The sequence below is a fragment of the Canis lupus genome, chromosome 27 (genome assembly GCF_048164855.1).
Source record: "Canis lupus baileyi chromosome 27, mCanLup2.hap1, whole genome shotgun sequence".
Classification (NCBI taxonomy): domain Eukaryota; kingdom Metazoa; phylum Chordata; class Mammalia; order Carnivora; family Canidae; genus Canis; species Canis lupus.
Window position 1 is genome coordinate 10,504,735 of NC_132864.1, and position 15,836 is coordinate 10,520,570.

Consider the following 15,836-nt stretch of genomic DNA (forward strand, 5'->3'; position numbering starts at 1 on the left):
CAATTAAATCTATAGCTATACTAACATCTGATCCAGTAGAATTTAAACTAAGAAATATTATAGTTAGAAAACGACTGCTCACAATCAGAAAAAGTTAATCCTCCAGGTAAGTAGAACTATTCTATATTTGTATGTATTAGTACTGTAGACTTTAACATAACAAAAAATAATGGAACTGAATAAGAAAAAGAGAAAAAAGAATCCTCCAGACACTTACAACCATTCTAAAATTGTATGAACCCAATAACATAGCCTTAAAATATATAAGGCAAAATTTAGCAGAACTAAAGGAAAATATGAAAAGTTGCACACTCGATGAAGATTTTAGCACTACTTTCTCTGTGATTAACTGAAGTCCCAACCCTCAAAGGTAAATGGTTTGGGATTTGAGATGAGTTTAACCAGAACCCAGACAAGTGTCCTAGCCACCTTTTGCTCCTGTATGCCCAGATCCACCATCCCTGACTTTTTAACCTATGCCTTACTCTAACTTATATTTAGTTTTCCCAGTGTTCAATATGTGGTTTTGAGGGCAGAATCATCAGTGCTTTATCTTTATAATTCCTGGTGCATCACAGGTATTCAATAAATATTTGAACAAAGGAAACTAGTGCTCCATAATAATCAACTTTTATAGCGGAGGAGTCATAGCATTATAGTGGGAAGGATTTGGATATGTTCTTTAGGTGGGAATCTTCATCCTTTTTACAATAGAGTATATAATATACCACCCTTGGGGAGAAGTGTTTAGTCATTCTGGACTATAGTCAGTACAAAGATTTGAACAGTTGGCTATTCCTGTTCACTCATTATTTTTCCAAATAAATACTCCTTTGACTTCAATGTCCCCTGGTCCTTATTTTCCTGTAGCTCATTATTAAGAGAACCTTGAATGATTTTTAATGTATGTATAGCAAAAAGGAACATTTCTGTTTTTAGAATCAGATCATGGTCCCAATTTCTTCTTCGATGAAGCATGTGTGTTTGTGTAAGAAATATATCTAGTTTCATAGACAAAATTTCAGTCTGAGTGTTGGTGTTTTTATCTATTCAGATGGTTGATTAATTCATAAATTATCAAGTAACTTTGCACCAGTTAAGTCAATCCTGATAATCAACAGTTTCTTATAAGGAAACAACAAATCACAAACTACTTGGGCTGATCAACAGATTCTCTTATGTATTTTATTTGAATGACCATGTTATGCAAATATATGCACTTACGTGGTCAGGCTATAGCATTTTGCAGTACCGAGGAGCCTACAGTAATCATTCGTGCTGAGATCATTTTCAATTGTTGCATGGAACTGAATGATACATTGAGGGGAGGGCATAATTACCTGGAAAGTTGCTTGCCATTAACACATTCTGAAATCCTTCAAAAGAGAATAATAGATATTCGATCTTAAGCAAGGCAATCCATACATACAACAAAGCTATTTTCACACAAGTTGAAAGGACTTGCATTTTTATCAACAAAGAAAGACATAAAACAGAATGAGGGCTCATGGAAGTATTATTTGGTCCTGACAAAATGCAGGAGAATATAAGAAGAAACAGGATGCCATTCCTTTAATGTATTTCAGATTTAAGTAAATTTTTGTAAAGAAGAGGGTCTTCAGATGATATAAATAAGTAGCTATAAATATGTTTTCACTTTTTTCCATATGGACTTCCAGAATGTGCCAGCAGAACATTTACAATAGTCAGTTATATTCAGATTTCATCCAAATGTGAAATTCTGGAAACAAATAAAATACATAAATATAGAAATGAAATGATTTGTCACAATATATGATATCATACAAGATGGCACTCTGGGGGAATAATTATAGACTTGAGTGCAATTCATTTTTTAAAATGTTTTTTAAAAAAATGTTTTTAAGTTTGTTTAACTAGTCTCTATGCCCACCATGGGACTTGAATTTATTACCCTGAGGTCAAGAACCACATGATCTTCTGACTGAGCCAGCCTGGCACCCTGAATTGAATACAATTCTGTTATATGCAAAAGAGAAAGATTTGTAGTTTCTGAACATTCTTAAGAATCACAGTGCTCATTTATTGAGTAAATGTGGTGTACTAACATCATTTAGATATTTTACATGTAAGGTATTATTCAGTCTTGGTAGTAGCTTTATAAGAGACAGATATATTTTTTAAGATTTTATTTATTTATTTGACAGAGAGAGAGAGGGAGAGAGGGAGAGCACGCACACCCAAGCAGGGGGAGCAGCAGAGGGATGGGGAGAAGCAGACTCCCTACTGAGCAGGGACCCTGATAAGAGGCTCCATCCCAGGACCCTGAGATCATTACCTGAGCTGAAGGCAGACGCTTCACTGACTGATCCACTCAGGTGCCCCAAGAAAGCTATATTTTTAATCCCTGATTGACTAATATGAAAATTGAGTTTCAGAGAGACTGTCGCTTAGCCAAAGCTATGCAGGTAGAACTTTGAAAGGTCTGCATATTGACTAGAGTCTGTCCTGATCTGAAACAATTTCCCTCTCGAAATGCCCATCCTTACTGCTTCCTTCAGTTCCCTACTGAACTATCACTTAATGTGTGAAGACACTTTAAACACCCTGGAGAAATTTGCAACTATTTCTCAACCCCGTGGCACCCACGCCATGTGATGGAGGGGTGAGAACATGGTGGATCTCTGTGTTTATTGTCTGTGTTCTGAACTAAATAGCTCTGTGGGGGGCGGGGCTTTGTTTTATTCCTTTCTGTGTCCCCAGCATGCAGAAGAGAACTAGACCATCATATAATCTCAGCCATAATCCTGTCTGCACCTGACTAAGGAGTTGGTGCACATCACAATTTCTCTGATTACCTACTGCAGTATGATGTAAGGTCCCTTTGAGGCCCTGACTGACACATTCAATGTATAATGATAATTACAGCTAACACTTACGGATTACTTACTTTATGCCATGCTGTTGTAAATACTTGGGGACTGTTGGCATCATACCCATTTTATAGAGGAGGAAACTATGACATATAAACAGCAATCTGCCTAAAATCACACAGCAAGTAAGTAGTGTATCTGGGATTCAATCTGAGAAAACGTGGCTTCAGAAAAATAACAATTTTCTGTTTCCAAAATCTGAAATGAGCACTTCTCAGGATCATGATTTTTCTAATTACAATGTCAGTGCTGGAATTTATTACACAATTTACTTTTCATTAATCACCACTCACTCTGAGAACTCTGTTCAAAGTCATTTGCTGAGTCCTCCAATCACCCAGTGATACTTACAATGAATCCATTAGAAAAGCCTTCTCTGTGCCTCACCTAATCTGTGCTTATTAATGAATAATTAGTGTGCAGTGTCTAACTTTCTTTTATCCGGACAATGCCAAACCATGCAGAAGCAGGGATGATGCACACAAGATAGAAGAGGATAATGTAAAGCCCTTTACAAATTGATGGAGGTAATAAAGAGATTTCATGGCCATTTTTATACCTAAGCCTTCCCATTCCTCAACATAAAGGCAGCAGGATAAGCGTGGTAAGAGCAGTGTGCTGAGAGCAGATCCCAGCCAACTCTCAAGAGCTGATTTCTAAGGATTTTGTGAGTTGTTGTAAATAAAACCACTTTTAACCACTTTAAAAACAAACCGTGTTCCAACCCCTGTAACTATTCCAAAAGTGAGAGAGGCCGTCACCACTACCACAGCGAGTCATGCTGAGGCTGAAAGAGATTTCAATCAAATAAATATAAATCAACGGGGAGGGTGAAAAATAATTTAAAAGTAGATCACGTATCAGATACAATGACAATAAACTCAGTGGGAAGAACAGACAGAGATGCAGTACTATGGGCAAGACTGCGGTTAAGCTATAGCCATGTTTTGTCTGCAGCCCCGTCGCCAGAAAGATCCCTAATGTTGCCTTTCATACCTACATTGCTTCTGCTCCCACTACCCCTGGGATCCTCTAATCAGTTTCCAATCTCTGTAATTTTGTCATTTCAAGAGTGTTGAATAAATGGAAACGTAGAGCATAGCATCTTCTTTTAACAGACCAAAAAAAAAGAGATTTAGAAAACTTAATTATATCTAGAATTTTCAGTGGCAGTCAGCATATCACAGAGGCTTTTCCCTCTACAAGCCTTCACAATTAACCCTACAATACATAGGCTAAGACTTGTTCTGAAATGTGTTTTTATTTTATTTTTTTAAGATTTTATTTATTTATTCATGAGAGACACAGAAAGAGAGGCAGAGATGTAGATAGAGGGAAAAGGAGCCTGATGTGAGACTCGATCCCAAGACCCTGGGATCATGCCCTGAGCTGAAGGCAGGTGCTCAACCACTGAGCCACCCAGGCACTACTCTGTTTTTATTTTAATCATGGTCACAAGATCACCTGCAATTCTATGGACAAGAGAAGCTTCAACCGTCAAAATTATTTCTCTCAACTTAAAATATTCTGATTCAGTTAGAAAGAAAAGCTGAATAAAGTAGCCCTTGTTCCTTCAGACCGTGTCACAAACTAGTGTTCACTCCACCAAGTGCAGTCTGCAAACGTGTGCTGTTTGACGTGAATAATGTTTTAATAAAGCTCTTTATTTGTTTCTAACATGTCCAGTTTTGAAGATATAACATAAGCATCCACCTTTCTGAATTCTATTGGAACATTGGACATTTTAGAAATACTGGCGCTATATTCTCTTTGATATAAGCACTTCTGCACATAGTGTGACCGCACACCTTCGTTGGGGAGGCAGGCTCCCACTGGCTGTGGCCCTCACCTGGCCGATCTCACACCTCCTTTTCTCTTATCTGACACAGAGGAGGGCGGCAGTTTCAGCAGCCTTTGCTTTAGGAGCTGCTGCTTCTTACTATGGTGTGAAAGCTTCTCCAGTTAGTTGTCCAATACAGAGACTGCCCATTCTAGGAGTAGTGAGAAATACATCTAGAAAAGATGTGTCAGAGCCATGCAAACTTTGATCCAGGTCAACCCCCATTCATAGACCAGCATTTGGAAAGCTTCATTACAAGATGGTGTTTCCTGAAGTGACCGATGGCGTTAATTGACAATTACTATGTGCAAAGCGCTGTGCTAAGTCCTACTTTAACATTATTTTGTGTATTCCTCTCAATATAACACTTGGAAGAAAGTGCTATTATGATATATTTAAACACAAGAGAGAAAGGGTCACCCAGAGTACAGAAAAAAAAAATCAAGTTGAGACACAATTTTTCTCAATATATTATTTCTTGAATTTAGTCCATAGAAGAACCCAATGTCAAATGTGCCTGATTTAGCAGAGAACACTAACTTGGCTATTTTTTGTTAATACCATGGATCTTTATTTTATTTTTTGCAAAGAGTGCTGTGGTTCTTTGTCACTTGAATAGGTTTTATGATGAAGAGAGTGGGGTCACATTTTTAAAAAATGAACATTCAGAGAAATGAACACTCGTGAACAGAGGCCAAGCCTCTGACAAGATGACAGGAGGAAAACAAATTCCCTCCAGGTCATAAAAATCCAGCACTTACTGTTACTTAAAGAATGGCTTCTGAGTGTTGAATTTAAAACGGTGTTGGGGATCCCTGGGTGGCTCAGCGGTTTGGTGCCTGCCTTTGGCCCAGGGCACGATCCTGGAGTCCCGGGAATCGAGTCCCGCATTGGGCTCCCTGCATGGAGCCTGCTTCTCCTTCTGCCTGTGTCTCTGCCTCTCTCTCTCTGTCTTTCATGAATAAATAAATAAATTCTTTTTAAAAAAATAAAACTATGCTCATCTTTGATTGTTTCTGCCCTGGACAGTGTGGCATGAGGTGTATGTAATGAACTATGAGGAGCATCACCCACCCAGGCTGGTGGACATCAGGTGGAGAAGGCCAGGGCAGCCCGGCTTGCAGGCAGGTATGCTGAGGGAAGGTGGGGTATGTGGATGGGAAAATGACACAATGGCCTTCGTTTTTCCCTCTACTTAACCCCAGATCCCATGACCTATCAGATTGATTCTTTGATGGGGAAGACATTTCCCTGCTTCCCATTGTTTTCCCAAAGGGGAGTTTAATGTGGGAGTAAACCAGTCTAGTTTCATCTTAAACACTGATTCTTTGCCCGAGGGTCTTGCTTCATGTGTGTCCCTTTGTTAAATTCCCACAGTGCGTCCATGAAGACAGGTCTACTGTTACAGCAGGAAATAAAACACATACCCTTCCACATTTGAAAGCATGTGATGTACTTTCCACATGTTATCTCATGGGACCTTATAACAGTCCTTGCATTTAGGCAAACGGGAAAATCCTTCTGTATATACAGCCCCACCATTTCCAGAGACAAGGAATCAGGCTCGGGGCAGGGAATCAGGCTCAAGCCCCCACAATGCCTACTCCTAGTCAAGTGCTCTTCTCACCCTCCACCCCAGCACATGGTACCTCATGTCCCTGGGATGGGAGGAGTTTCCCATCATGCACCAGCACTGCTCTGGGTGTGACAGGGCCATGTGATGTGGTGACCTGGAGCTGGGGACTGGGTCTTCCTCTCTTGCAGGGAACAGCGCTTCCTCTGGGACACCTAGCCGACATTGGCTGTGCCCCAGGAACAGAGCTTCTGATTTTAACTCTGACAACTATAGATTCATTATATTGACATAAAAAGTGTATCACTCAGCCTCCCTTACAACCACCTCCAGCCAGGGTACCTGGTTACAGACACGTGGTATGTGGAAATGTCCTGTGACATTCCTTGGACAAAGCTGGCCCTGGACATTTACCTGCACACTTTCCTGTCCCTTCTTGTACCCTACACCTCAGAGGTGATTCCTGGAACTGACACTGCCACCAGTGAGGTGACCTTGGCCAGAGAGGCTGCATACACAGCTGAGCAACCAGTTTTAAGAAGCCTGGATTCCCAAGCCCTGCATGAAGCAGAAGCTACTAGAACAGCTCCAGGCTGCTCCCTGTTGGATTTTGATATGAGAGATCATTAAAATTCTCTCATTTGAGCAACAGTTTGAGTCTTGTACTCCAGCTAAACGCGTTGCAAATGAATGCATTGGCTGTAGCCAAACTTGAGACCTCGCCATGCAGTACTAGGTGCTTTGAACAGAAGGATATGGAAGACATAATCCCGTCCCGCAGCAAGACACAGCACCTGAATGAAAGCATACGTCTAAAAGCATGCTTTTAATCCCTTTTTCCAACCTTTATTCTATTACTGCTATTTATCAATGATTTATTGAAGCTTGAAACTAATTGAACATTTTTTAAAGTCAGATTCACATCAAAAGCATCATCTCTGTGGGTGCTAATGCTGTGTTGATAAACTTGGTTGTATCAGAAGTAAAAGTGGCTTCCTAATGCTTTACCCTGCAAGTCCGGATCTTTGAGTTCATGGTCATGGAGGCGACGTGTGGTCAAGTCCACAGAGCCCCGGAACCTGCAGTGTGAGTTGCCACAGACGGCAGCCTTTCACATATTAACACTGGTCCATCGACAAAAGGAGACAGAGGATATGAGCATCCAGACATCTCCCCAGTGGGACACATCCTTCGCCCTCCCACAGGATGGGCAAGTGCGTGCGTGAGTGGCGTGGAGGGAGGGCTGCATCCCTGCACTCCAGAGCGGTGGGGAGACAAGTCCTCCCTGCGCTTCTGGAGATGTCGCTCAGAACAAATGAGGAGCCAGAGGCCATTTAAGGAAAGATAAGCAGGGGCACGTACCTGGCTCAGTCAGAAGAGCAAGGGACTCTTGATCTCGGGGTCATGAATTCAAGCCCCACGTTAGGTGCAGAGATCACTTAAATAAATAAAAACTTAAAAAAGAAAGATAAGCGACACCAAGGAAGGAATGCTTGAATTTGGTAGAAAAGAGTATGAAATCCCATGATTCTGAGGATAGTAAAGGCAAAACCAATTCATGGACAGGGCCCTCCTCCTGCCATTTGCACAGAGGATAGGAGAGTTGATGGTCTACTTCTTACACTTTTACATTTTTTTGTTCTTGTTGCTATTTCTACTAGGGATGATTTTACTTTGCCGATTTGGAGGAGCTATCTCAGCACTGAATCAAATGCAGGTTTTTTTTTTGTTTTTTTTGTTTTTTTTCAAATGCAGGTTTTACCATCACAATCTCTATTTGCCACCCCTTGGATACAGTGTGACAATACCCTCCATGCATACATCCGCTGCCTCAGGTCTATTTGGTGAAGCCCTGTTCTTATCACTTGTCTATGCTCCCAAGCAACTTTCTCTTTATAGGGTTGCCGATGACTCAGAGAAACTTCTATCAGAGACCAGAGGAGCTGGGCTAATGATGGGGATGAAAAGCAGATGGTGATAGTAACTCCACCATAAATGCATGTCCATCGCATTGTCTGTGCCATTTAATGTGTCATGTGACACATCACCGTGCCATGTCGTCTATTCTCTTAGTCCTGGCAGAAAATGCTTCTTTAAGGAAGCCCTACTAGGGCCAGAGGAGCCCATTCCTGAGGCTTGTTGTACCTGGAATTTTGACCAAGTTGTGAGGTGATCCCCATTGCACGTGCAAACACAGAGCTCTGAACTGAATATTGTCTGGTTCCTGTGGAAGGGAGAGTTAAAGGTTTAAAGACTATCAAAGTCGCACTATAATTCCCGTTTGAGCTTCAGTATCCAAATAGTTAAGTCATCATTCTAATATGAAGAAGGAAGAATCTTGAAAGGAAGATAAACCAGAAGGCTTTTGCAAGCTTTGAAAATCCATCTCTGGGGGATCCCTGGGTGGCGCAGCGGTTTAGCGCCTGCCTTTAGCCCAGGGCGCGATCCTGGAGACCCGGGATCGAATCCCACGTCGGGCTCCCTGCATGGAGCCTGCTTCTCCCTCTGCCTGTGTCTCTGCCTCTCTCTCTCTCTGTGTGACTAACTATCATGAATAAATAAATAAAATCTTTAAAAAAAAAAAAAGAAAATCCATCTCTGATTTATAGTTGTCCATAGCATCCATGAATATGTAGTATTGCCAAATAAGTATTTTTAAGTAATCAAAATATGATTGTTCCACCTTAAGGTAATTAACAATTCTTTAGTATCATCAACTCTCCAGTAAACATTCAAATCCTTCCCATTATCGAAGGTTGTTTTAAAACCACAGCTGTACTGTGGCTGGATTTAATTTTTGTTGCCAAGAAGCATGTCAGCCTTTCGTTTCACTTAGTCCCCACTGTAAAATAAATCCTATTACTAGGTGTATCTTCAACTTAGTTTCCACGGCTGCCTTCTCTGACTGAGCTTGTTTTGTTGCAAAACACAGGCTATGAAGCTCAATTGCCCAGACAAACCAGGCTTAATGTGGCTTAACAGCTGAATATGATAGCAGCTTAGAAAAAAATGAAGGCTTTTCAGTGGAAGAACTAAAAGCAGCATTTGCAAGAATGAAAATTACCCCAAACAACAACAAAGGTGAGAAAGACAAGCACTGAGGAGGGAACACAGTCGTTAGTAGCGTCTTAATTTTATAGACCATCCTGAGTGATGCCGGGCTTCGTTTTCATCTGATTACCCTGGATGCTAATAGAACAATTTCATATAAAATCATCAGTGGCTCCTGCCTCTTATAAAATAATCCCAGTTCTCTTGTGACTATCACAGAATGATTAGTTTGCATTCTGGTCGTTCTTGGTAGAGAAACGATTTGAGACAGAGTCTAGGCCGCTTCTGAGATGTATTTTAAGCCACCCAAGAAGCTTAGGAGGACATTCATATATTTCCACAGTAATCCAGATAAAGCTTACTGGTGAAGAACTGTGAGCAGACCACATGCATCTCCATAGTCGGAGCACATGCTTTGGCTGCTTGGGAATTAAGCTGTCTCCGAGATTGCTTTGCGGTCATTCTCTGTGATATTTAGTGAGGCAGTAAAGAATCACTGTGCTGTACCCACCCAAGCTGTCTTCTGTTTAGTAGACAGTCCACGCCTGCTCCTGCCTCAGGACCTTGGATCTGGCTGCTTCTCTGCCAGGACTCTCTGCGTGCAGTTTGGCTCGTCGTTAATCTTCCCTTCAGGTGCTGGGCTCCTCATGCCACCTCCTAGAGAACTTTCCCTTTTTGCCACTGTACGATGGGCTAACCTTTCTCCAACCAATCCACCGGGTCATTAATTACCTCCACCGTATTTACAGTCGAGAACTACGGGGTTATTTGTTTCCTTGTTTCATTCTCTGAATTTCTGCACTGAAATGTGCAGGCTCCTTATAACTGCCACATCCATCCCCGTAGCCCCAGGAACAAGTATGAAGCCAGGTTCATAATAGGTGCCACGTTGGATGAATGAATGAATGAATCAGTGAATGACCTGCAGATGGGGTCCAAGCCTGACTCACCTTATGCCAAATGCCTCTCTGGCAGAACCAATAGCACAGAGAGGGTCTGGTGTAGTTGCCTTCGTGGATTTTTCCTAGAAGCGGGCATTAAAATTAGGGAAACATTTGTTTTTTGATTTCCAAATAAGGACACTTAAAACATAGCAGCAACTTTAAAAATAAGCCAGAGAGAGTTAAAATTGTTGTTGGGGGATAGCAAGGCAGCCAAAGGACCAAGTTCTGGGAAAACCACAAAGATACAGAGTCCGCATTTTCCCCTCAAGGTGCAAGAAGTCATGTCCATGTGGGTCCTGACACTGCTTTGGGAGGAAGGATGCACGTTCACCACGAAAAGCCACAGTCCATTTTAGGAAGTAAAATATTGCATTTAAACTTTCATATCTGGTCTCCTCTCCCCACTCCAAGTCAGGAACTACTCTTTCATAGAAGGGAAGTGGATTGAGTCCTCCAGAATCTAGATATTCATAATCTAGGTTTACCCAAGCCTGCTCTGCCCCCCAGAACAACCGCCCTCAGCCCAGGAATGTTTCCCTGCCCCTCCTCCAGATGCATTCATGCTGACTTCCTGCAGGGGCCTGGCTGGCACTGAACGCTGGCTCCCGCTCAGGACCCGAGTTAAAAACAGTGGGCAAAAATGAGCTACTATAGTTAGAAATGCTGCCTAACTACAAAAGGGTCATTTCCTTTGGAACAGTTCTCTATCTAATTCAATCCGATACCTTTGGGATCACCAAGGTCTCAGATAGTAACATAGTCACCAATATGTCCAGTATTTTTATAAGATTTTAAAAGTGCGGGACTCCTGGGTGGCTCAATGGTTGAGCGTCTGCCTTCGGCTCAGGGCGTGATCCCAGGTCCTGGGATCGAGTCCCACATCGGGCTCCCTGCATGGAGCCTGCTTCTCCCTCTGCCTGTGTCTCTGCCTCTCTCTGTGTGTCTCATGCATAAATAAGTAAAATCTTTTTTAAAAAAAAGATTTTAAAAGACACTTGGAGGTCAACAGCTTTATGGAGCCTTTTGAAACATTTTGGTTTGAGGACAAAACTTGCTTACTGGAGGGAAAGCTCCTGCAAGCCGCCTTGCACACCCTTCCAGTGGCAGCAGGTGGCTGGCAACCTCCTTTCTCCTCATCGTGTGCATGGGGGTTTATCCTCCAGGTTCCTGACTTTCCTATTGTTAATGTGCAAACATCCTGAGCAAACAGAACTCTAGAATCTCTCCTTCCTGCTTGCCCCTGGTAAGGGGGATCTTAGACCTCAGTTCCCAGCATTAGTGTCACATCCTACAGGACCACAATTTTGAGAACCCAGGCTGTGAAGCTGGCACACACCCGGATGCCAGCACTGTGGTTTTGCTTTCCGGGCTGGCCTCGGATGCTGAGGTGTGACATGCACCTTGTCCAGTGCGGACACCCCCTCTGCCCAGAAGGCAGTCTCCTCTGGCAGTTCCCGGGGTGGTGAATAACCACATGGGAGATGCCAGGAAACCAGAGGCTCCACTTCTCGTGAAGAGCTATAACTTACTCCAAATTGAGGAGGCAGTGGATTTCATGCTACATGAACATGACAATAGTGGCACAATCCCAGAGGATAGTGAAGGGCTCGATTTCAGCTGGGAGAGGCCGGGTGATAACCAGCTGCTGCACTTCTCTGGCCGAACTTCTGCAGCCCAGACATTTTTACACTAATTAACAATCCGGGGGCTGATCAGCCTCATGAAGCATGGGATATGCTGTATTACAGCAGGTGAGTATGCTAAAACTCCACATGGATCCTAATTAAAATCTTCTGGAATTTTATTTTTATTGGTTTGCTGCCAGCATGCTTTCTCTATAGCAGCAAGGCCTTTGCTCCTGGCTCTGAGTGGATAGTAGCCACTTCCAACTCTGCATTTAAGTCCTCAGCTCTGTCCTCAGGAGGAAAACAGAAAATGGGTCCTGATTGTGTATCATCACTCTGATTTAAATATGAATCATGATTGAAAAAAAAGACACCCAAATTATGTATTATTTAAATCGCTTGCAATAGAATGCGGTGTGTGTGCATGTGTATATTTGGTGGAGTGGAGAGTTAGGAAGAAGAATGTGGTTAGAAGCATCTTCTTTATTGAAAGAATAGCCCAGGGGTGCCTGGGTGTGGCTCAGTGAGTTAAGCATCTGACTCTTGACTAAGCTCAGGTCTTTTTTTTATTTTTTAAGATTTTTATTTATTTATTCACACACATTTATTAAACTGGATAATTAGCTGACCACACACACACACACAGAGAGAGAGAGAGAGAGAGAGGCAGAGACACAGGCAGAGGGAGAAGCAGGCTCCATGCAGGGAGCCTGACGTGGGACTCGATCCAGGGTCTCCAGGATCACGCCCTGGGCTGAAGGCGGTGCTAAACCGCTGAGCCACCCGGGCTGCCCAGGTCTTTAAAAAAAAAAAAAAAAAAAAAAGATTTTATTTATTTATTCATGAGACACATGCAGAGAGAGAAGCAGGCTCCCTATAGGGAGCCCGATGTGGGACTCGATCCTGGGACTCCAGAATCACGACCTAAGCCAAAGGCAGATGCTCAACCACTGAACCCCCAGGCACCCCTTAGCTCAGGTCTTAATCTTAGAGTTGAGAGTTCAAGCCCCCACAATGGGGTCCACACTGGGCATGGCATCTACTTTAAAAATAAAATAATAATAAAATAAATAAAAAACAGTCCACTAGCTCAACCTACCTCTATAAACGTACTTTATCAGCAGGTTGTATATCCATGAGACTTGGGAAAAACTTGTCCTTCACATCTGGAGGGTTTCTACTTTGTGATGTATACTTCTGTAAAAGAAGAGCTGCCTGCTACAACATTCATTTTAGTCAGAAAAATCAATTACAGTAAGGTAGGGGAGGCCGACTAACGGTCTGTCCCCACCGAAGGTGTCTCCGGAAACTGCAGGTATGTTAGGTCATATGACAAAAAGGAATTAAACTGGATAATTAGCTGACCTTAAAGCAGAAAGGGCATTCTGGATTATCTGGTTGGGCCCATTGTACTAACTATAAAGACCCTTCAAATAAAAGAAGGCACAGAGGAGGGGTCACGTCACAGAGAGATGTGATGACACTCTGGTTTTGGTTTTGTAACTGGAGGAAGGGCTGCCCACGAGGAATGTGGATGGCCTGGACCAACTGGAAAGATGAAACAGCAGATTCTCCCTTGGAGCCTCGGGAAGAAACCGGCCTCACCGACGTGTTGATTTTAGCCACAATAAATCTCCTTCGTGTGAAAGTTTGTTGCAACAGTGCCACGAGACCAATACCCTGGGCACACAGGGACACTGGCAGGGAGCTGGATTGGTCCAGTTTTCTCTGATTAGCTGTGGGCAGCCTTGGGCAAATCACTCACGTTCCCAGACTCACAGGCCCTAAAAGCCAGAGGCTGACCTGGGGCTGCCACTGCTTCTGTGAAGCACATGTTAAAATTCTCTTTCCATTTTATTTTATTATGTTTTTAAAAGATTTATTCATTCATTTCACAGAGAGAGAGAGAGAGAGAGAGAGCACGTGTGCACATGATGGAGGGAAGAGCAGAGAGAGAAGGAGAGGGAGAATCCCAAGCAGACTCTACACTGAGGCGGGAGACCGATGTGGGGCTCAACATCATGACCTGAGCCGAAACCAAGAGTTTGAGGACACTCAATAGACCGAGCCACCCAGGCACCCCTTGCTCTTTCTATTTTTAATAAATGTATTAAAGCTTACATAATATTCTGATTCTGCTTTTTGGCCCAGAAGGCCTAAGATGTTACCTTTTTGTCCATTGGCAGGAAAAGCCTGCTGACCCTTAATCTAAAACAAACAAAACAACAACAACAAAGCAAAAATAACTCATCCTTATAACCTCTTTGTATTTTTAACTGGTGGCAAAGCTGCACTAGAAAATAGGTCTTATAAAATTCCAACTTTTTCTTCATGATTCCTCCTAAAAAACACTTATGGGTAGGAAAGATGACATGCTGTTTTTTAAAAACTATTTTTTTAAAAAAAATTTTTTTAAGTTGGTTTATTTTTTTTTTAGTAAGTTTGCACCCAACATGGGGCTTGACGTCACCACCTTGAGACCAAGAGCCCATGCTCTTCCAACAGAGCCAGCCAGGTGCCCCATCCTGTAATTTAAATAATTGAATTTTTTAAAAATAAGAATAACTGAAAAAACACAGACACAGCATCATCTTGAAACTGTGTCACAATGTATCTCGAAACTGGCTGATGTAGTTAAAAATCCCTCAGCAGGCAGTGCAGCCATGAAGTTAGAGACATATTTTGCTCTCAAAATTTGCTTTCTGCTTCTCTAATACTTATAATTCAATTTTCACAGCCGATATGAATAATGACCCACCCCTGCCCATTTACTTTGGATGGAGAAGAATGATGATAACATGTATTGATTTTCCTTCCTCTTTCTCCTTGCTCCAAGAGACTTAAGAAAAGATAGTCTTGTTTTTCTCTGACCCTTGATGTGCTTGAGATGAAGTAACTAATGTGCATCTCCAAGGAAAAAGATATTCAGTCACTGAGTTCCAAATTTATTAAATACATTTGGGCAACAGATTACTGCTCTAGGTTTTTGTTTTTAAAGATTTATTCATTTATTTTTAGAGGGAAGGAGGGGCAGAGGGAGAGAGAATCTCAAGCAGACTCCCTGCTGAGTCCAGAGCCTGATACAGGGTTCTATCTCATGACTCAGAGATCATGACCTGAGCCAAAATCAAGAGACAGTTGCTCAACCAACTAAGCCACCCAGGTGCCCCACAGCTCTAGTTTTTTGGGAAACTTGGGAGTTTCCAGCTAACAACATGACGTTCAGACAATGGAGAGAATGTGACCCAGCATAGAAGCTTTGTATAACCCGGAGCTTTTTTAATTTAACTACTTGCCAAGAGAAGTATCTTTACATGTTTTCTCCATTACCTGTTTTCTAATCAACTTTAGGGAGTATAATTTACATATAGTAAAACGGACCCATTTTAAGTACAGTTGGATGAGTTTTGATCCACCTGTGTCTGGGACTTGGGTTGTCAGTGCCCTGTCTGGATCACTGAAATTCCCTTCTTGTCTCACCTTCTCTCCTTCCCTCCCACTGTAGACAGTCCCACTTCTGAGAGCATAGTCCCCAAGGACAGCAGAAACAACCAAAGTAATGGGTGATACTTGGTTTCTCTACTTGGCAGGCAGTCCTCGATTTAAACAGCTTGACTGCGAATCAGATAAAGCCTCATCCAGCTACAACAAACAGTACAAGATTTCTGAAGGAGGATATTGATAAATCCATTGCACTAACTAATCTTACTCTATCACTAATGAGTTTCAAACATCTTCCACTGGAGAGTACCACACAATGGACAGCCTAATTTATTTTTTCCATTGGTGAAGACTAAATTCAAATGTAGATTTTTGTTTGGTCTGGGGGGCGAACATTCATTGTGACTCATTGGGAAAAAATGGCCTGGAGAAGGCACAATGCATTCAGTT